A 19294-nucleotide genomic window follows, 5' to 3' on the forward strand; every position below is an offset into this window, starting at 1 on the left:
TTTCCCCCTTCCCCACTAAGAACGGCCTTGCCAGTGACTCATGGAGCCACCAGTTACATGGTGCTAGCCTCATGACCCACCCTCCTAAGTGACTACTACTCTCCCTAAACCTCCTATCTCTGACATGTTCCTCTGTATCTCCTATGGGGAAGCCTAACTCCCCCTACTCTGGGTAAATAATTTGTTTATTCAATATATTGGATGCATTTGCTGCTTTTTAAATTTCCATTGCAGTATTGTTTCACAAATTATTTGCACTATTTGTTTCTTTGCCTAATATTTTAATGTTTCTTGTAATCCGGGATGCCTGGTATCTGAAATATCACAGTAAAGTAAAAGTGAACCAACCTTTGTATTTAACTGCACAACTCTTTCTCAGAGCTTTGAGATCCATGTCCACGCTAAGGTGTACGTTGGTGCAGCCACGCATGCCGTCAACCAAGACATGCAACCTGTGCCGTCAGACCGTCGTGGGGATAGAAGAGAGAGGGGGGTAAAGAGGCTTTCTAGTCACTGCCGACTGTTCTGCACTGTCTGTGCCGCCTGCACAAATATTTTCAAAGCTCAAAGGCTGGCACTTCCTGGTCGCTGATCTCATGCATCGTGAGATCAACAGTCAGGAAATGCCAGCCTGTAGAGTTTTGAAAATGCTCATGCTGCCAGCACAGATGGTGCAGAGTAGTTGGCAGAAGCTCGATGGGCTCCTGTCACTCAGTTAGGTCAGCTGAGGGAGGTGGGAAAGAATTAAAAAGCAGCAGAGGAAGCACTAGAGAGAGAAATAGGCAAGGGGGCAGATGCTGGGGAAAGAGAGAGACAGCAAATGAAAGGAGGGGAGAAGAGAAAGATGAGTTCAGGTCCCTGGCGTCAGCACCATGAGAGAAACAGGAGGAGAGGGCAAACAGCATATGATGGTGATTTCCCCCCCCCCCCCCCCCCCCCCCCCCCCAAGCAGCTTTGCAATGTTAAATGCTCCACGTTAGTAGTGCACACCCTGGAAAAATCTCAAGGGAATAGTTTGTCCTTCCTCAGCCAGGACTCTAGTTACAACCTCCCTTCCTCCCAGTATCTGTAGCTTGCCCCCACAGGGATAAAGGCCACTCCTGACCCCAACCCTACAGGGTGCTCAGGGAGGTAGGATTTTCCCATGCTGGTGCCAGGCATGAATGGGATGGATGAGCCGGAGCTGGCCAAAGCAGCATCTGATGCAGACTCTCCAGGCTGAATGCTGTGCGTGAGGGTAAGGCTCTGGCACCCGAGGATGCGTGGTACAGCATACAGGATAATGCCTTCGCCTCCCTGCCCTGATTCCTCTTCCCATTCCTACACCTCTACTTCTCTGGCAGGCAGCAGAGGCGTATGCTGATGGTCTGCTTTTCCACCTCCTAGAAATCTCTTTTTTCACCTCCTGTCCCAGGGTCCAGATCTTTTCCCATTTCCTTCCTCAGCACTGACAACCAGCCTCATGTACCAGGCTACCTTTTTTTTTAATCAGTTTGCAGCAATAGGGCTGAGCTATGAGGGTTGCAAATGCTGTTTAGCTTGTACATGCTATTTAGGTCTCAGCCGGAAGTAGCATGTAGACACTGTACATTTGTAGTTTGTATGCATGCTAATAGCACGTTCAGTTCTCTTTAAGATACATTCTACAGCCTGTGCTAAAGAAATTAATGCATCACACTTTAAGTGCTGTTTTATATTTAAGGTAATATTTTTAATGACTACATGCAAAACAAAGTAACATACATTTTAGCACCAAAGCACCTTAAAAGGCAGTGTAAAGTTGCAAAGTTTGTGTTGTAAATAGGCCAGGCATGTTCACCGATGTGTTGCTTAAGCACTTTGATGGTTTCCAAATATGCGGGCCGATTCAGTAAAAGTCACGGGAGAGCGGGCAAGAGGGGGGAAGAAGATGCAAATTAGGGCAGGAGCGGCGGCTGTCAGCGGGTTTGACAGCCGACGCTCTATTTTTCCGGCGTCGGTTCTTGAGCCCGCTGACAGCTACGGGTTTGGAAAATGGATGCCGGCTAAATTGAGTGTCCGTCTTCCGACCTGCGGGCCACCGGCTGATTTAAAAATTTTTTTTTAAATTTTTGATTTTTTTCAAATTTTGGAGCCTCCGATTTAATATCGCTATGATATTAAGTCGGAGGGTGTACAGAAAAGCAGTTTTTTCTGCTTTTCTGTGCACTTTCCCAGGGCCGGCAGAAATTAACGCCAGCCTTTGGGCAGGCGTTAATTTCTGAAAGTAAAATGTGCGGCTTGGCTGCACATTTTACTTTCTGTATTGCGCGGGAATAACTAATAGGGCCATCAACATTCATTTGCATGTTGCGGGTGCTATTAGTTTCGGGGAGGTTGGACGCGTGTTTTCAACGCGCTATTACCCCTTACTGAATAAGGGGTAAAGCTAGCGTGTCAAAAACGTGCGTCCAAACCCGGGCTAACAGTGCGCTCCGCCAGAGCGCACTGTACTGTATCGGCCCGATGGTAAATAAAGTTTCTTTCATACAAATGGATAACATGTGTAGGAGAGCAGCAAAGGAATGCATTAATTGGAAAATATTTTCCTGGAATATACATAACTGCACTTGGTGTGCAGCATCTTTGCCTAATAGCAAACGGTGAAATGCTTAGGAAAAGAAAACATGTATTATGGAATAATGCTCCAGATATCCAGACACACTCTGCAGACTTCTACCCACATCTGCATGACACTGGAGGAAGCAAGGACAATACTTGGGAAGGTGAGGAAGTACTTGGTCAGATTTACCTTGAGTTCTTTTTAGCAATTTCTCTGGAATGTGTGAAAAGCTTGAGATGCAAACAAGAGGCTCCTCATTCCAGTTGTCATGGCAGGGTAGGAGTAATTGTGATGCATGGCTGGGTTTCACGCTTCCGCAGATTCATCCGTCATGGAGTGCTCCTGGTTGAAATCCCCACCTTTATTAAAAAGAAAGAAATCATGCTTTTTTTAAATTTAAAAAATTGCATTCAAAGGATAAGAAAAAAAAAATTAAAATGGGAATGTATTTATTATTTAGACTTATTACCTGGCTCTTCGAATTAGAAATTCAGGCAAGGCAGGGTAGAGGTCAAGTGGCCACCTAGAACCCAGGCGTCTTTCCAGCTTGACGTAGAATAAGGTGCAGGACCTTATTTCTAACCTTCTCATCACCACCAATGCCTACTTTAGCTAAGTTTTATTATGATACCCGTGGTTAATAAAACGGAAAATGTCATAATGCCTCTATATCGCTCCATGGTGAGACCTCACCTTGAATACTGTGTACAATTCTGGTCGCCACATCTCAAAAAAGATATAATTGTGATGGAGAAGGTACAGAGAAGGGCAACCAAAATGATAAAGGGGATGGAACAGCTTCCCTATGAGGAAAGGCTGAAGAGGTTAGGGCTGTTCAGCTTGGAGAAGAGACAGCTGCTGGACGCAGCGGGTCCCCCGAGCTCATGGCCTCAGCAGACTGTGACGTTTGAGCCCTTGTGCTGCAGCATGGTTTATGTAGCCTAGTAGGTGAACATGCCCCTGGCTTGTCACCTATACCAGCCCCATTCCCCGCAGGTTGAGTCTTTGGGTTCCAAGAGTTGGCAGGACTTAGGAGAGTGCCCTTGAGGGTATCAGAGAGAGAGAGAGAGAGAGAGAGTTCAGAGCCAGGCTAAGGTCAGGGTAGGCAGTGATCAGTTAGTTACCAGGTTCAGGCCAAAGGTCAGGTCAGGCAGCGATCAAAGAGAATTCAGGGGTCTGTAGCAGAGGTCACTCCCAGGTGGCAGGCAAGAAGATGGTCCAAGGCCATAGCAGAAGTCAGTACCAGGTGATCAGGCAGGCTGAGGACTGGGACAGGGCAAGGCAAGGCAGAGACAGGAACATGGCAGGAGAAGCAACACAAATTGCAAGGCTGCAGGAGGACTTGCTGCTGAGGCATCAGCAGGAAGCGCAGCTGGGGTTTTCATACCCAGCTGCACCGATGTCAACAAGCAATGTCTGGGCTGCTGTTCCTGCCACGGGACCTTAAGCCAATCTGCGGCGCACATGCATGCCCAGAGAAGGCAGCATTGGGGGATCATGGAATGGCGGTGTCTTGAGTGGCTTGCTGGCATTGGGGTGAGTGAGGCTACTCAAGGGGCCATCCCGCGAGCAGCCAAACGTTGCATACAAAAGGAGATGTCACCAAGTATTTATTTTGAATCAAGATAAAATGCATCAACAATGAATAATGCTAAAACTCTCTTTTACTGGAAGTAAAGGGAGCTAGACAGTTTACATAACTAAAGAACTCTAAACACATCTATAAGAGAGACATCCAAATGTAGAATGCAGGGCATTAAATATTAAATACTAAAGTTAAATATTAAATTTTTATATAAAATATTAATATCAATAAACAAGGCCAATCTAAAGGGGACAAAATTAGGGCTATAATAAGGCCAAGAAGGAAGCCGCAAAAGACCAACCAAGAAGCCAACAATGGCCCTCTTTCCCAGCACTGTATATCAGAAATAGAGTGCGAATTCACCAGGGTATCTTTAGGGGGAAGACTGGGACGGAAGCCCAAAATTCCTGCTAATATTGGTTGAACCTTGGGCTTGACGCACAATGTGTTAAAACTATGATGGAGGTCCAGCTTAAAATGCAAGGTCCATAGCCTTCTTTGAATAAGTATGAAAAGATATTGAGTCTTGAGAGAAAAAAAAAAAAAAAAGCAAAACAAGAGAATAGAAACTTCAAGGAAGCCCTTAATTTCTCTATTGCCTTATGAAACTTTAAAGGAAATTCAGTGCTTCATGTGCCAATTGGAAAAACATGCTAAACCTGGCCTGTAGTATCTGTCTGTCTGTCCAGCGGTTTCTCATGGATTAAATTCCAGTATCAGGGGGCTTATAGATGAAACTGAGAAGGAAAGAAGGGCAGAGGCAAAATTTTCATTTTGGTTTGTTCATTTGTTTTGTAGGTCATGTCTATTTCTTTCATTAGTTTCCAATGAAAAAAAAATGTTTTATTTATTCATTTTGTTTCCCCATTACAATCCATGAGGGAAGCAATGAAGACTATTTTGAGCTTCAAAATTGGGGTTTTCTAATTACAATGAAACTTGTAGGCAGACGATATCAGAAGGGGGCAAGAAAACTCCAAGGCACCAAGATTTTTTGGCAAAGTAGCACCAAAAGTGATATGAATAGCCAAAGGCATTATAAAGGAGTAAAAGGATACCAGCAGAGGCAGGAGTACCGGCAGAGGCAGGAGTACCAGCAGAGGCAGGAGTTCTCCAAGGAACTGTCAGAGGAGCAAAGCAGTTACAAGAGTGTCAAGGATAGCCCAAGGCTTCCAACGAGGGCATGAACTCCCAAAGGCAGCACGAAAGGGGCAAATGTGAACATCCATGGCACCATGAAGGGAGAACAAAGCAGCAAAAGGTGCAGAAAACCTCCAGGCACTGACATAAGGACAAGCAGCACAAAGTGTGGCATGAAGACCCCCAAAAGCACAATGGGAGGTATAAAACAGCCAACCATGGTGACAAGAACACCCTGAGATATAGAGTTTGGGGTATGGCAGCAAGGCTGAGTGTCAGAAAAAACCCCCCTAAGGTATAGTTTAGGTGGTATTACAGCAAGGCAGAGTGGTTAAAAGAACCCCAAGGGTATGGCGGCAAAGTAGAATGGGAGAAAGACCCTGAAGTGTAGCATATGAGGTACAGCAGCAAGGCAGAGAAGCATCAAGACCCCCAAGGATAGCATAAGAAGTATAACAGCAAGGACAAGTGGCAGCAAACATCAGAGGTATGGGTGGCAGGAAGGCAGAGTGGCAGCAAGACCCTAAAGGTGTAGCATCAGGGCAGCATGGAAGAATGGCAGAAAGACCCCTAAGGCGTAGAGTCTAGAGCATTGCAGCAATGTTAAGCGGTTATAAGATCCCCCACAGTTGTACATCAGGGGTATGGCAGCAAAGCAAAAAGTGTCAGCAAGACCCTAAGTATAGCATCAGAGGCATGGCAACAAGACCCCCAAGTGCAGTATAAGAAGTAAAGCAGCAAGGCAGCGCAGCATCAAGACCCCTAATATATGGAGACGAGTATGGCAGTAGTAAGACCCCCAAGGTATATTGTCAGGAGTAGGGCAGTTTCCCCTTGATTGGTCATCTGTCCTATCTATTTGCCCTCTTCTCCAACCTCATGTCTGTCAGGCTACCACCTCACTAAGGAATTTTTTTGGAGGCAGCACATTTCAATGGGCCATAGACCTGAATGTGAAATACAAACAAATGAAAAAAAATATTTTTGTTTAATTTGTGGGCATCCTGTATTCATTTCAGGGGATCCTCGTATGCTTTAAAGATTAATCATATTGTTTTTTTGTGGCTAAACCAGTTTGTATAGGTGCAAGAAGACAATTATATAAATATTTATATATATATCAGCAATTTTTGGGCCTGATTCACTGAGGTTAGTGATGTGGAAAAAGATGAAATAGGCCCTTCATGAAATTAAACATTATTATGGTATTCATTAAACAGTTAAATATCTAAACACAACAAGGAGTTTGGCCAAGCATTTTTCCACCACCTCATGAGAAAAGTGTGTAGTTTTTTTTTTTAATATTTTGTTTTAAAACATTTATTTATTTATTTATTTATTTACATATCCTCAAATAGTGCAATCATTTAGGTTAAATACATCAAAGTTTATAATATGCTAAGACTGCATCACCTTGCACTTTTCCACATTATAACATGACAGTATAAACATATATGATTATCCTAATAATCATATAAATAGTAATTACAACCCATTTCCCATTTAGAGTATATTATTGAACTATGTATCTGTAAAATATTGGCACCCTATGGATAATTTAAAAACCAAACCAAACCTATTTCGTGCCTAACTGTAAACCGTTGTGATGTTGCATTACTAAACGACAGTATAGAAAAGTTTTTAAATAAATAAATAAAATAAATATTTCATCTGCCATATGGACATCCAATCTTCCAGTCTCACAAGGTTTTCCTGCAATTTATCGCAATCCACTTGTGATTTAACTACTGTGTATAATTTTGTGTCATCTACAAATTTGATCAACTCATTCATCATACCCTTTCCAAATCATTTATATATATATATATATTAAAAAGCACCAGTCCAAGTAGAGATCCCTGAGACACTCTGCAGTTAACATTTTTCCACTGAGAAAACAGACCATTTAATCCTACTCTCTGTTTCCTGTCTTTTAACCAGTTTGCAGTCCACAAAAGGATATCGCCTCCTGTCCCATGACAGGTAGGATAGGCTGGTTGGGAAAATTGCTGAAACATGACTGGTCTTTTCTTGTCCTATCTCCAAATAGCTCTGTCTGGCTTGGAGTAAAAAAAAATGTATTGCTTTGCTTTCCCCAAGGATTTTATTAGGACCGAAACTCAATGAGCTGAAAAGGATTTGGATTTTTTCGTGGAGAGTAACCTTTCGTTCAGCTGTCTCGAACTGAACCGAAAATTGACTCGTTCACTGTGTTTTCCCATTTGTGTCAAATTGAATACGCAGCCCTAGCATCTATATAAAAATCTGATTCTATATTATTCTTGCAACCCAGTACCACTACCTTCTTACAAAGCTATGGTGATGAGACCACCAGCTGGTATCACAGAGTAAGAATAGCATTACAAAGAAAATATTGCTAAAAAAAAAAAAAATAAAGCCCTCTTAATTTTGTGGCTAATTCTGTTCCACATTACTGCTCTTTCTTTTCTAGTGCTAAGGTCTGTATTGCCAGCATGAGTGTATCTAGGCAATCAGTTGCTTTGCAATGAGCAAGACTTGGCTTCTTGACAAAGCCAAACTTGACATATGGGGCCTAAAACTAGAAATGTCAGTTTTTGGAAACCCAAGAATTAAATGAAATTCTAATGTCATTTGCATGTGTCTGTTGGCTCTAAATTTAGGGTTCTATAGATAGCCTAAAGCTTTTGTCATGAGTCATGACTATAGCACTCTTATTAATAATCTATGCTGACCTCAGGTACATTACTTTTTTAGGGGGCATTCTTCTCTATGATTAGTAGAAATCTTCATTTTTTTTTAACAAAATGGAATATTTTAACAAATTTATTTTCAATTCATTTTTAAAATGAAGTGAAAGACTAATAACATTTGTATATTTTCATTTGCTTCATTAAAAAATATATTCCTGGATTCCACCCCCCCCCCCCCTCTGGACCTTCTTACCTTGTAGCTAAAAATGTCCTCACAGGGCAGGAGTAATCCCTGCCACTGCTAGAAATGAGGCTGGCAGTCCGAAGTGGGTGCCATTGTTAAGTTTTGCTGTACAAGATGACACTGGCCTGAACCCGGTTATTGCCATTTCATATGGAAAAAATGAACAATGGCACCAGCCTCGTTTTGCCAGTCCTGCCCCATGAAGACATTTTCAACTACAGAGTAAGGTGGTCTGAAGATGGGGGGATATCCAGACTCAGGTTGGCACCATTTTGTACAGAATAAAGCAATAACGGTGCTGGCCTTTGTTTGCCAGTGCCATACGATATAGTGGCAGGAGCGACCAGGGACCACTTCTGCCCCATGAAGATTTTAAAGGCTTCTTGGGATGAGATGGGCTTGAGAGAGGCTGGGGACTTAAAGGGAAGAGCGTGGGAGGTGTTTCTTTTCTTCAGTGGGGGAAGGGTTACAGACATTATTTCAGAAAACAAAAACGAAGGGAAACAAAAGCTATTTCGTTCACTTTTTGCTTCATTTTAAAAACAAAATGGGAAATTTTGTTAACATTTCCCATTTCAGTGGAAGCGCATCCCTAGCAGCTGGGTATCCTATACAAAATAATATGCTTATCAGCTGCAATGCTCTGATCTCAGAAGCCAAACTCTTCTTTACAAAGTAGAAAGATATCCACCTGAGAACACCTTCAGCCCCAGACATTAGAAAGGTGTTTATGATCCTTGGTGAGTCAAATGAGGAAGAAGACTTGACATTCCCCATGATTGCTTTAATGTCTGAAAATGATCAGCTCCTCCTGTTGCATCCTCTTCCTCTTTGGAAAAAAAAAAAAAGTGAAATAAGAGAAAGTCAGTAGAAAAGAAACGTTAAGAAATGCCTGTCCTGAAAATCTTAAATAATAAAAGAAAAATACAAATTTTACCTTAGATCCTGTAATATTGATAAAGTCACTTGAAAACAGATTTTGCTTCATGGAAGAAAACATATGACAGCTGCAGCTATTCACACTATAACCTGTTGAAGAAGTAATATAAGCTTTTATCAACGATATAAAGGGTAGGAAAACAGACAACTGACAAATTCCTATGTTTTTGTTGACAGCTATATCCAGGGCTATTTTATTTTTTTTTTTAATTTCCAGGGGGTACTTGCTGGTACTGAGTACTGGTGCCTTTTTCCTCTTCCTGCTTGATTTGCCCTGTGGTCCCTCAAAAAAACAAACAAACCCCAAAACGAAACAAAAAAACCCAACCAAAGCAAAACCATGCATCCTGCTAAATGTTTTTTTTCATTACTGAGGAGCCTGCATGTAATCAGGGAGGGCAATTTGCTAACCCATGGCATTTTCCAAGAATTAGCGGCCCGTTTCCAGGAGAGTTTGGAAAGGATGCAAGTAAGTTCCATAGCAAGCTTTTGAGAGAAATCTTTAAGGCAACGCAAGCTTCTGGCCCCGGGAGCTTTTTTCTCCCCCAGAAAGAACGCAGTGGCTATATCTGATCACTATGTTTCAATGAAGCCCCAAAGGTTGGGTCCTAGCAGTATTCAGGTGACTTATCTCTAGACAGTAGTTCTGTGAAAACTGGAAACCTTTTAAACCGGTGGTGGGTGCTGGTTCTTCACTGAGAGGATGCATGTAAGTGAAAGCAAGGTCTTTAAGAGGCAGCTTGTGATAATTTTCTTTTCAACGAGTACTGAAGTGCAAAGTGTAACCTCAGATACTAATGGGAGATATTATTGAGAAGAGCAAGGTACAGAAAACTTTCTTTGTATGGCAGTGCGTGGAACTGCTGTACGTAGAGTCTGGTTTACTGTCATGTTTCGTGTCTATTTTATTACTCAACAGTAAATAATAGTTTGTTAGCTACTCGTTGTAGGTTTTATGAGAATTTCAAGCACATCAACAACCAAAACAGACTAGTGTAGAATGAATGCTCATTACTGTGAAAGTATTTGAAAAATGGCACTGAATAACCTAGGAAAGTAGATACCATGCATGGGGTCACACTCACCACGATTAAATACCTCACTACAAGATACAAAACTTACTTTCTACAATCAATTAGCAACAGATATAGCTTGAGGCATAATCTTCCATTGGTTTATTTTCTTTTAAATTTGTTGACCAGAAAAGCACTCTTTATAGCAGAGTCCTGAGAGAAAATGGGCGGGAGATTGTATAAATGGGACATAGTGAGGCCAACATTCAATAGGCCATTTAGTGGACAAGTTATTTGGTTAGCCGGATAACTTGTCCTCGATATTCAGCGGGATAAACATCCCGCTGAATATACTTGCTTAAAATTATCCACTTTCTGTCTTGCGGGAGGTCGGCGGCTCCAGCACATTTAGAGATATGGGGTGGGGGATGCACGGCCTGATAGGGCTTGATAGGTGGGGAGAGAAAATATCAGGCCATAGGACCCTTTCATTCTTGATCTTTTTTGGAGGGACAAAAATGCTCCTTACCTGGATGTCTTTTGAAGATATCTGGGTAAGTAGCAAATTATCCGGACACACAAGGCCAGATTTTATTTATTTATTTAAAAAGGTTTATACTGTATACCACCACTTTTAAACAAAAAGTTCATCAAAATGGTTTACAGTTAATAATATATATAATAACATATCATAAAACTTATCTGGATGTATTCGATATTTGGCTAAGTTAGCTGGGTAACTCAACTCCTCTCCGGAATATTCCAGTAACGCCCCCTTTTTATCCGGCTATAGTAGTTATCTGGCAATAAATTTAGCCATGTAAATGGCTGCATTTGCCATTTATGCCATTTAGACAAATAACTTTTGAGTTATCCGTCTAAATGGCTTTTGAATATGGACCTCATTAAAACCAATAGAAAACTTGCATCATATCAATTATGTAAACCACTTAGCAAAAACATGCCTAGCAAATAGATATTTCTCTAGAGTAGACTGAAGCAACTACAGAGGTAGAAAGTTTGATCCAAGACACTGGCTTGGCATTAAGGAAAGACTTTTAATCTGATATGAGAATGAACACCATGTCCCCCAACTCCAAGCACCCACAAATATCAGCGGAGTATCTTTATGAGGGATACTGTGGAGGGGTTAGAAGGAAAAGTTTGGGGTTTTTTTGTGGATAAGACTAAGATCTACAACAGAGCGGATACTCTAAAAAAAAAAAAAAAAAAGAGAAATGATCTAAGAAGGAGTGGTCAAAGGCTTAGCAGCTAGGATTCAGTGCCAAGAAGTGTGCAGAGCCATGCATATGAGTGCAAAAATCCAAAGGAGCTATACGTGATGGGAGTGGGGGGGTCCAAGATATTGATGTGCATAGCTGTACGCGATGCAGGGAGATAGTGTATGATGATCCTGAAGGTAGCCAAACAATGCGACACGGTGACTAGAGTCAGAGGGATACTGGGCTGCACTGAGAGCGGCATAACCAGCAGAAAAAAAAAGGAGATGTACTAGTCCTTGGGTGAGGCCTCACCTGGAGTATTACATTCCATTCTGGAGGCCGTATCTCAAAAAGGATAGGAATAGGATAGAAGTAGACCAGAGAAAGGCAACCAAAAATGGTGCAGGGTCTGCACCAAAAACCATATGAAATGAAACTGAAGGATTTAAATATGTATACCCTAGAGGAGAGGAGAGACAGGGATGATATAATGCAGACATTAAATACCTAAAGGTATTAATAATGCACAAGAATCTAATGATTTTAAAAAGCATTTACATGTTTAAAATTAGTACTCGTGTAAGTGGGCTTTTGAAAATTGCTACAATATATTCCAGTGAATTGTCCATAGGATTTTCATGTCTAAGTGCACTTTACATGCATAAAATTGCTATGATAGTATGTTATATTTACATGTGTAACTCATTTTAAAATTACCTCCAAACTATTTCCGATGGAAAGGAAGTTGTAGAGCTTTCAAAGCGGTAGACACAGAAATAGCAGCATGAAATACTTTTTCCCAGAAAAGGCGGTGGGTATCTGTAATGCTGTCCTGGAAGAGGTGGTGAAGACAAAAATGGTGGCAGAGCGTAGGATAAACACAGATGCTTTCTGGTGGCTAGAGGATGGGAATGAAGAAGCGGGGTAACTGTGGTAATTTTTGGTGTAATATTACTGCCCAGGGATAACCTGCATGGAGCGGCAGATACAACCCTAAACAGAAGGTATGGATGTAACCTACCCAGAGCAGTAGTTACAATCAGTCAGTGGTACATTTAAGGCAGGGCTTCTCAAGCCTATCCATGGAGACTCCATATATGCAAATTTATCTCATGCATATTCATGTTGGATATTCTAAAAACCTGACTGGCTGTGGGGTCTCCAGGACAGGTTTGGGAAGCCCTAATTTAAGGGATCTATTTGGGTCTATCTTACAGTTAACGCATGGTTTAGCTATCTGTCTGTCAACATTACTTCAATGAAATTTGATCGAGTTCACTCGTGGTGGCGATTAGAGCAGAGTCAGTCTGCTCACGCGCCTCTATGGCCCGAGGAGGCCCTCTGTGCACAACAAGAAAGAATGAATAAGTAAAACTGAGAGCGGGGAGGTCAGCCCATCCCTTGCTTGTATGACTTAGATGGCGCCTCCTTATCCTTAGTATGCATACAGGCAAAATGTTGAAAAGGGGAGAGGCGCGTGAGCTTTTACGGCTTACATGGGGCCTCCTTAACCTTAGGGTAATCTTCACGGAACTTTATTATGACCCTAAACATCTTGCTGGGCAGATGGATGACCCATTTTGGTCATTATCTGCCATCCATGTTATTTCCTCCCCTGCATGTTGGGGATGCCAACCCTATGGAAGATTTCCTCTGGGATAACTTGGCTTTCCTTTCTCTGTTGACATCATAGAATAAATGCTTTGTTTGGGAAGATGGATATTTTTGAAGAATGGAGTCTGATGCAACCTCGAAGGCCAAAACTAAGGATTGTGACATGGGTGACCAAGGATAACTGCCTTGCATTTTATTTTATGTCCTCAAAGATTGTGCCTTAAGCAAACTGTCCTATGCCTTTGTCACTTCCAGGCTTCTAGTTCTGAAAGCAAACAGATGCTGATTAAGAGGGGCTAATTGGACTTGAAAAATGCTCTTCACAAGAAATTAAAAAATGTGTCTAGAAGTGAGCTCTGCTTAGTGGCATGATTTAAAACACGTGTGATAAATAATTGAAAATAGCATGTGGGCATGTTAAACATAAGGGACGTGAGAACTACTTTGAAAGATATCTTTTATAGAAGAAATTGGAGAAAATGTTTATACAAAAATCTTGCAGAAACTGTAATATGCTATATTTTATAATATGATCAAAGAAAATACAAAGCTAGCAGATAACCTTACTTTTTCTTCAGGTTACATTTATTAAAATGTGCATTAGCAGTTAGTATAGATATAGGGGATTCTGTGCTCATAACTTGATTATTATGGTAAATCTCTGCAGTTGTTATTAGCTTTCCCAGGCAGTTGTTCCTTTAATCTTCCACCTCCGATGTCTGTCATGAAGGTATTATTTACATTTCTTCAGACTTGAAACTTCCCTTTGGTATGAGTGGCATGTGCCTACTCCGATGAGTCACATTGTCTAAGGCCCAACACTTATTTTTTATTGACATGAATGAAATACCCACAAAAATGGGGATGTTAAGGCAAAAAGTGTTACAGCTGATCTTGAAATGGGGTTCAGCCAGTTCATGGCTAGTGAGCTGTATGCTGAGGCACAGAATAATTCTGAGAAAATCTGATCTATTGTCCCGCCCCTGAGGATCCATATTAGTCCTCATGAGATTCGCAAGGTATGCTGGGACACCAAGAAGGTGTTATCATTTAGATGGCTAGTGTTATGATTGGTGAGCATTACACTGAGGCGTGATTGGTACTGCCTAGTAAATTTAACCCACTAGGCCTACACCATCAGTAGGCAGTCAATCTTGGGAATGAAGGCTAGCCTTCACGTGTACCAACCCCATTCCCCACAGGTTGAGCCCTTGAGTTTGGGGGCCAGCAAGACTTAGGTGGGGTCCCAATGAGCAGAGGCAGGCCAAGGGTCAGAGCAAGCTATATCGGCTAGATCAAGTACCAGGCAATAGTCAGGACTGGCAGCATATAAGTGATACCAACAAAAAATGCCGTATCGCCATTATGCATGAGAGCAACTAATATTAAAAAGCTCTTGAAAAAGGACAGCAGTCCAAAACACGGTCCCATGTCGGGTATACCATCGCAGGAGTCGTAAAAAAATAGGATGTTGGAATTATAAAGCAGGGTGTTGGCAACTTTGAAAATTTGCACAGAAAAGATAAGTACTTTTATTTAATCACATGAAGTTTCAAAAGTACACATTTTTATTGAATTTTTGCAAAGAAAAATACTTGAAAAATATTGAACTTTAATGACCAATGATTAAACATAAGGCCAAGTCTTGAAGTGTTAAGCTAAACGATGAAGCTTATTATGATGGTCATTCCTTCAAAGTCTTAATCCTTGAATGAGCGAGGTTTATCCATTGTATATTACATCATAGTATGAGGATTGGAGTTGGTATTGTATAATAGTGTTTGTGAACACCAACAGTCCATATATATATATATATATGTTCACCTTCTACTAATATCTATAGCATATAAGTGTAGACTGTGCCACGCAGGAGTCCGGGCAGGCAGTGTTGAGACAAGCAGAGGATGGGGGCAGGCTGCATGCAGACAAAGTCAAAGAAGCAGGTGGGGGTCAGGCACAAGAGATCAGTCTGAAGGGCAAGGAAGCAGAGAGAGAGGTGCAAGGCCAGGGAACAGAGTCAAAGAGGAGCGAGAGAAGGAAAACAAGGCTGAGCTCAGGGCAAGGGAAGGAAGGCTGGGCTGGCAGGCAGGGACAGGAACCAAAGCGGAGGAAAGGTCAGGAGGTGGGAGCAGGAGCTGGAGTAAAGGCAGGGTCGGGAACAACATGCACTGTGGCAAGGCAGGAGAACCTGTTGCCGAGGCATTGGCTGGAGGCTTAGCAGGGGTTTAAATACCCCACGGGGATGCCTTTGTGTGAAGTGCCGGGAGGAAGACTGAGGCATGGCAGCGTCCCTGGGGTGAGTGCAGGATGGCAGAGGTGTGGCATGCATGGCTGGCTAACCATTACAGCTAGGAGGCCAAGTGACGGTCTGGGATCCCGTTCAAAGGCCCCGTGAGCCCTTCTCCCTAAATATACTGATGTGAAAGTTTTGGCTATGTTTGTTCATAAAGATGGATTTCTGTGGAAACTGACCTGGAACTGATGGGTGGGGGTTCTGGATTTAAGCTGTGCCGTGAATGTTTAATTGAAGTTTACCTGTTTGTTTATGCCTGCAGTATTATCGTGTCAGGGAATATTTATTAATAAACCAGCACTGAGGCACCATTCCCAGCATGGTTTTTACTGCAGGGGAATTCCAACCTGTAGAAGCATGGATGAACGTAAACAAGAACTGTCATTGCAGTCTGGTGCTTTTTAGGATTTTAATAGGGAAAGCTGCTGGAAGATCTAGTTAAAACTACTATGGTGCTTCTACAGGGAGCTAATGATGATTCCAAGTGCTCGTTATTTTTCTGCATCCCATTGGAGAGGAACCCTTATGCTATCAGGAATGAACACTCTGTCTTAGAGAGTTTTCTTCTCTACCTATTTTTTTTTTTTTGTTTGCACACCCATACAAACAGATCCTCAAGGTCACTTTGTTAGGGGGAGTGTGTGGTGAGGGGGATGACTCAGATTTGGAAGTGCAATTTTGTTATAGTCTTGTTATTAGTTGCAGATGTATATCTTACTTAAACAGGAATATATTCTGTGAAAATAAAAACATTAAAAAAAAACCCCTTGAATTTTTGGAGGCTGTGATGCATTGTCATTATGCCAGTGGAAGAATCATCTAAAGAAAATAATGTACGTGATCAATCAAGACCACAAAAGCCCTCTTTTAGATGAGAAAAATTCTGGAAATTCCAGGTGACCAATTTCTGCTATCACAATGTTTTGCGTGTACAGGAAATATTTACAAGTGCTACATCAGTAAAGGAATCCATTGAAATGGACTGATGCATCTCAGGCAAGGAAATACCCGAGTGTAATCCAGAAACTGGGAATATAAATCAGAAATAAAGCCACATAACGTAACAGGCAGCTGGTAAGCATATCAGTGTTCTCATCACCGTGGGCCATAAATCACTGACTTCGTCGGATATGCTAAGTAGCCATGGGTAGAGCACTGTATGAAGGAAGGTGTCACTTAGGTGCTGCAGTAATAACATGCTGTACCTGAAGGTCGATTGGCGCTAGCTGAAGTGTCAAGCACACTGTGAATGTTGTGAGCAAGAGAGAAATCAGAATTTGCAGTGGTTTGGTTATACCATCCCTTTTGCACAACAGTACGAAATTGATCTAGTCAAAGAATTCCCTGGCAGCGTTCATTTAATTTGTTGGATTGATTTAAATTTTATACATTCTTTGTTGCTGGGGTTTGTTTTTTTGGGGGGTTTTTTTGTTGTTGCCAGTTTGGATGGTGTTTTTTTTACCAGAGGTTAAAATGCTAGTATTGGCAGAGTAACACGTATCTGTTCTATGGTGATTGTTAAGGTGGAATGAAGGACGAGAATATTCTCATCTCTTAGATACCTGTCCAGCAAACACAAATGTATTTAATATGGATGCTCATTTGTTTGAAACAAATAAGGAATCTGAACTGAAAAAGCCCATTTTCAGATTGGTTCAGTTCAATTCAAACTAAATGAATCCCTGGTTCCTCCAATAATCCAAAAAAAAAAATTAAATAAGCTGCTGCAATGTAAAATCATGTAAAACAGTTTAATAATGCTGAATTCAGCAATAACATGCACACAAAAAAAAAGCTTCTCAGGTCTGCTTTCACATAAAAGATAAGATCATTATATATGCTTATTATTAACCAGCTGGATAACTTTTTACAGGTATTATATTAAATTCAAATAAATAAAATACACCTCAAATAGGTATAGTTATCTCAAAAGTTTGCTATGGAATCCAATTGTGTTCTCTACAAACTTCCATGAAAATGGGTCACTAACCCCTGGAAAATACCATGGGTTAATAGATTGGACCCCTGATTATAAGCAAGCTTCTCATAATGAAGAAATATTTAGCTAATTGTCTTATGAATGCACAGTTAATAGAAATAACATCTGGATATGCTGTTTCAGGTTACAATGACACAGACCCTGATATTTCCTCACATGTGCTGATGTTTCTGCAAACCACAAAGGACCTTAATCACTAAGGAATTTCTTCTGTTTTATGCCAATGACAAAATCCCTTACTGAAGGAAGTCCTAAATGTCATTGGAAGGTTGTCAGTATTTACACTGATTAAAAAGTTTTTACTCTTACTGAAGAGCCTATAGATATCTGAAATGTTATTTTTCTAAGGGAACAATTAAAACTTAATTGAAAAATCCCCAGGTACACCAACAAATCTTATGCTGCGGAGCATCTCTTGCTGTACTACAGCTATTAACATAGTGAAACAGCAGATAAGGCAAAAAAAAAAAAAAGACCAGCCACACCATCCAGTTTGCCCAGTTACTCCTGTCTACACTGCAAGGATATATCCCAGCTGCGGCAGTACAACATGATCACTTGTAAGATTTCCTCTTATCCAGCACAATTTTTGCCATCTGCTTCCAAGATTCCCCACCTAGTTCACACTCAGCACCCCTCTCATCCTGTCTATGCACAAACTTTGTAATAATCTAAATAGCTTGCAGTTAGGGCGGTGTACTTACAATTTTTCATTTCATTGTGGGGTTTTGTTTTGTTAGTGGTTTAGTTTATTTATTTGAAACAAAATAAATACAAATATAAAAAATGCAACACAAACAAAAAAAAACCAAAAACGAAATAGGATCACATCTCCTGCTGGAAAAAAACAGTGCTTCATAAACAAAATAATTCAAGACCTCCTGCCTGCTCCCCCCAGATGCTTCTTATCCCCTTGTTGTCATGCCAAAGTCCAAATGTGGCACGAGTGATCCCTCTAGCTCTTGCCCTGCCAAATCGTTATTTCAAAATGGTGCCAGCTGGGCCTGAGGTTAGTGCCATTTTGTTTTATACACATTTTGTTGTATGGCCATACAACAAAATGGCACCAACGTCAGGGCCCACCAGAGCCATTTTAAAATATTGACCTAGCAGGGCAGGACAACTGTGGCTCACTCCTGTTCTTTGGACTTTAAATACCAACCATAGGTATCTTGGGGATGGGAGGCCCAGCGAACCCAGAAATTTTAAATTTTTGCAGTGGGAGCACAATTTCCTGTTTTGTTTCAAATGGAAGTACATCACTGCTTGCAATACCAGCATGGCCCCTGCCTGAATATTGAGCCTCCTTCCTCTAAGTACCACTAGGTAATGCTCTTGTTCTCTCCTTTTTGCAATTAAGGATCCTCTGTGCTTAATCCAGGCCCTCTTAAAGTCCATTACTGTTTACCCTCCACCATTCACTCCAGGGGGGTGTGTTTCATGCATTCATATCAGGTCCCTTTTATTTACAATCTCCCTTCAATTGAAAAAAAGTAGTCTTACCTCCTCTGCATCATTAATACATTTCAGGTATTTAAATGCCCCCATCATATCTTTCCTGCTTCTTACCTCCTCTAGGGTAGATATATATTTAGACTCTTCAGTTTCTCCTAGGGCTTTTGGTGCAGATCTTGTACCACTTTGGCAGCCCTCTCTCTGGACCATCGCCACTATCTGTGTCCTTCTGGAGCAACAGTCAAAGGAGATGGACAAGTCAACTCCTTTCAGGTAATCCATCATAGCACCTCCTTCTTGTCACGCCTTCTGCATTTTATGGAACCTGCTGCTCCTCTCACTTTTCCACCTACTCCATGCTTCCTGAAAGATTATAGCTGGGTAAGATTATATCCCAGTCATGATAAGAGAAGCCTTTCTATTCAAGCATCTGAAAAAAAAAGTCAGCAAGAGGATGTGTATTTATTTATTATTTTATTTATTTGGCCTTTTTACCTGCCTTTTTTAATATGACTGCACCTTGAATGTGCAGTTCT

At 41.3% G+C, this 19294-nt stretch overlaps 1 long non-coding RNA gene across 1 annotated transcript in view; it reads right to left on the reverse strand.

The window, feature by feature from the left end:
• Positions 1-19135, reverse strand: part of LOC115079528 — a 28064-nt gene extending 8929 nt beyond the window's left edge. The window contains exons 1-4 of the long non-coding RNA XR_003853312.1: positions 18873-19135; positions 9160-9251; positions 8914-9051; positions 2771-2940 (exon numbers count right to left, since the gene is read on the reverse strand). This is a non-coding gene — a long non-coding RNA (uncharacterized LOC115079528). The remainder of the gene's footprint in view (positions 1-2770; positions 2941-8913; positions 9052-9159; positions 9252-18872) is intronic.
• Positions 19136-19294: the final 159 nt, after the last annotated feature.

This window comes from Rhinatrema bivittatum, chromosome 17, assembly GCF_901001135.1.
Source record: "Rhinatrema bivittatum chromosome 17, aRhiBiv1.1, whole genome shotgun sequence".
Classification (NCBI taxonomy): domain Eukaryota; kingdom Metazoa; phylum Chordata; class Amphibia; order Gymnophiona; family Rhinatrematidae; genus Rhinatrema; species Rhinatrema bivittatum.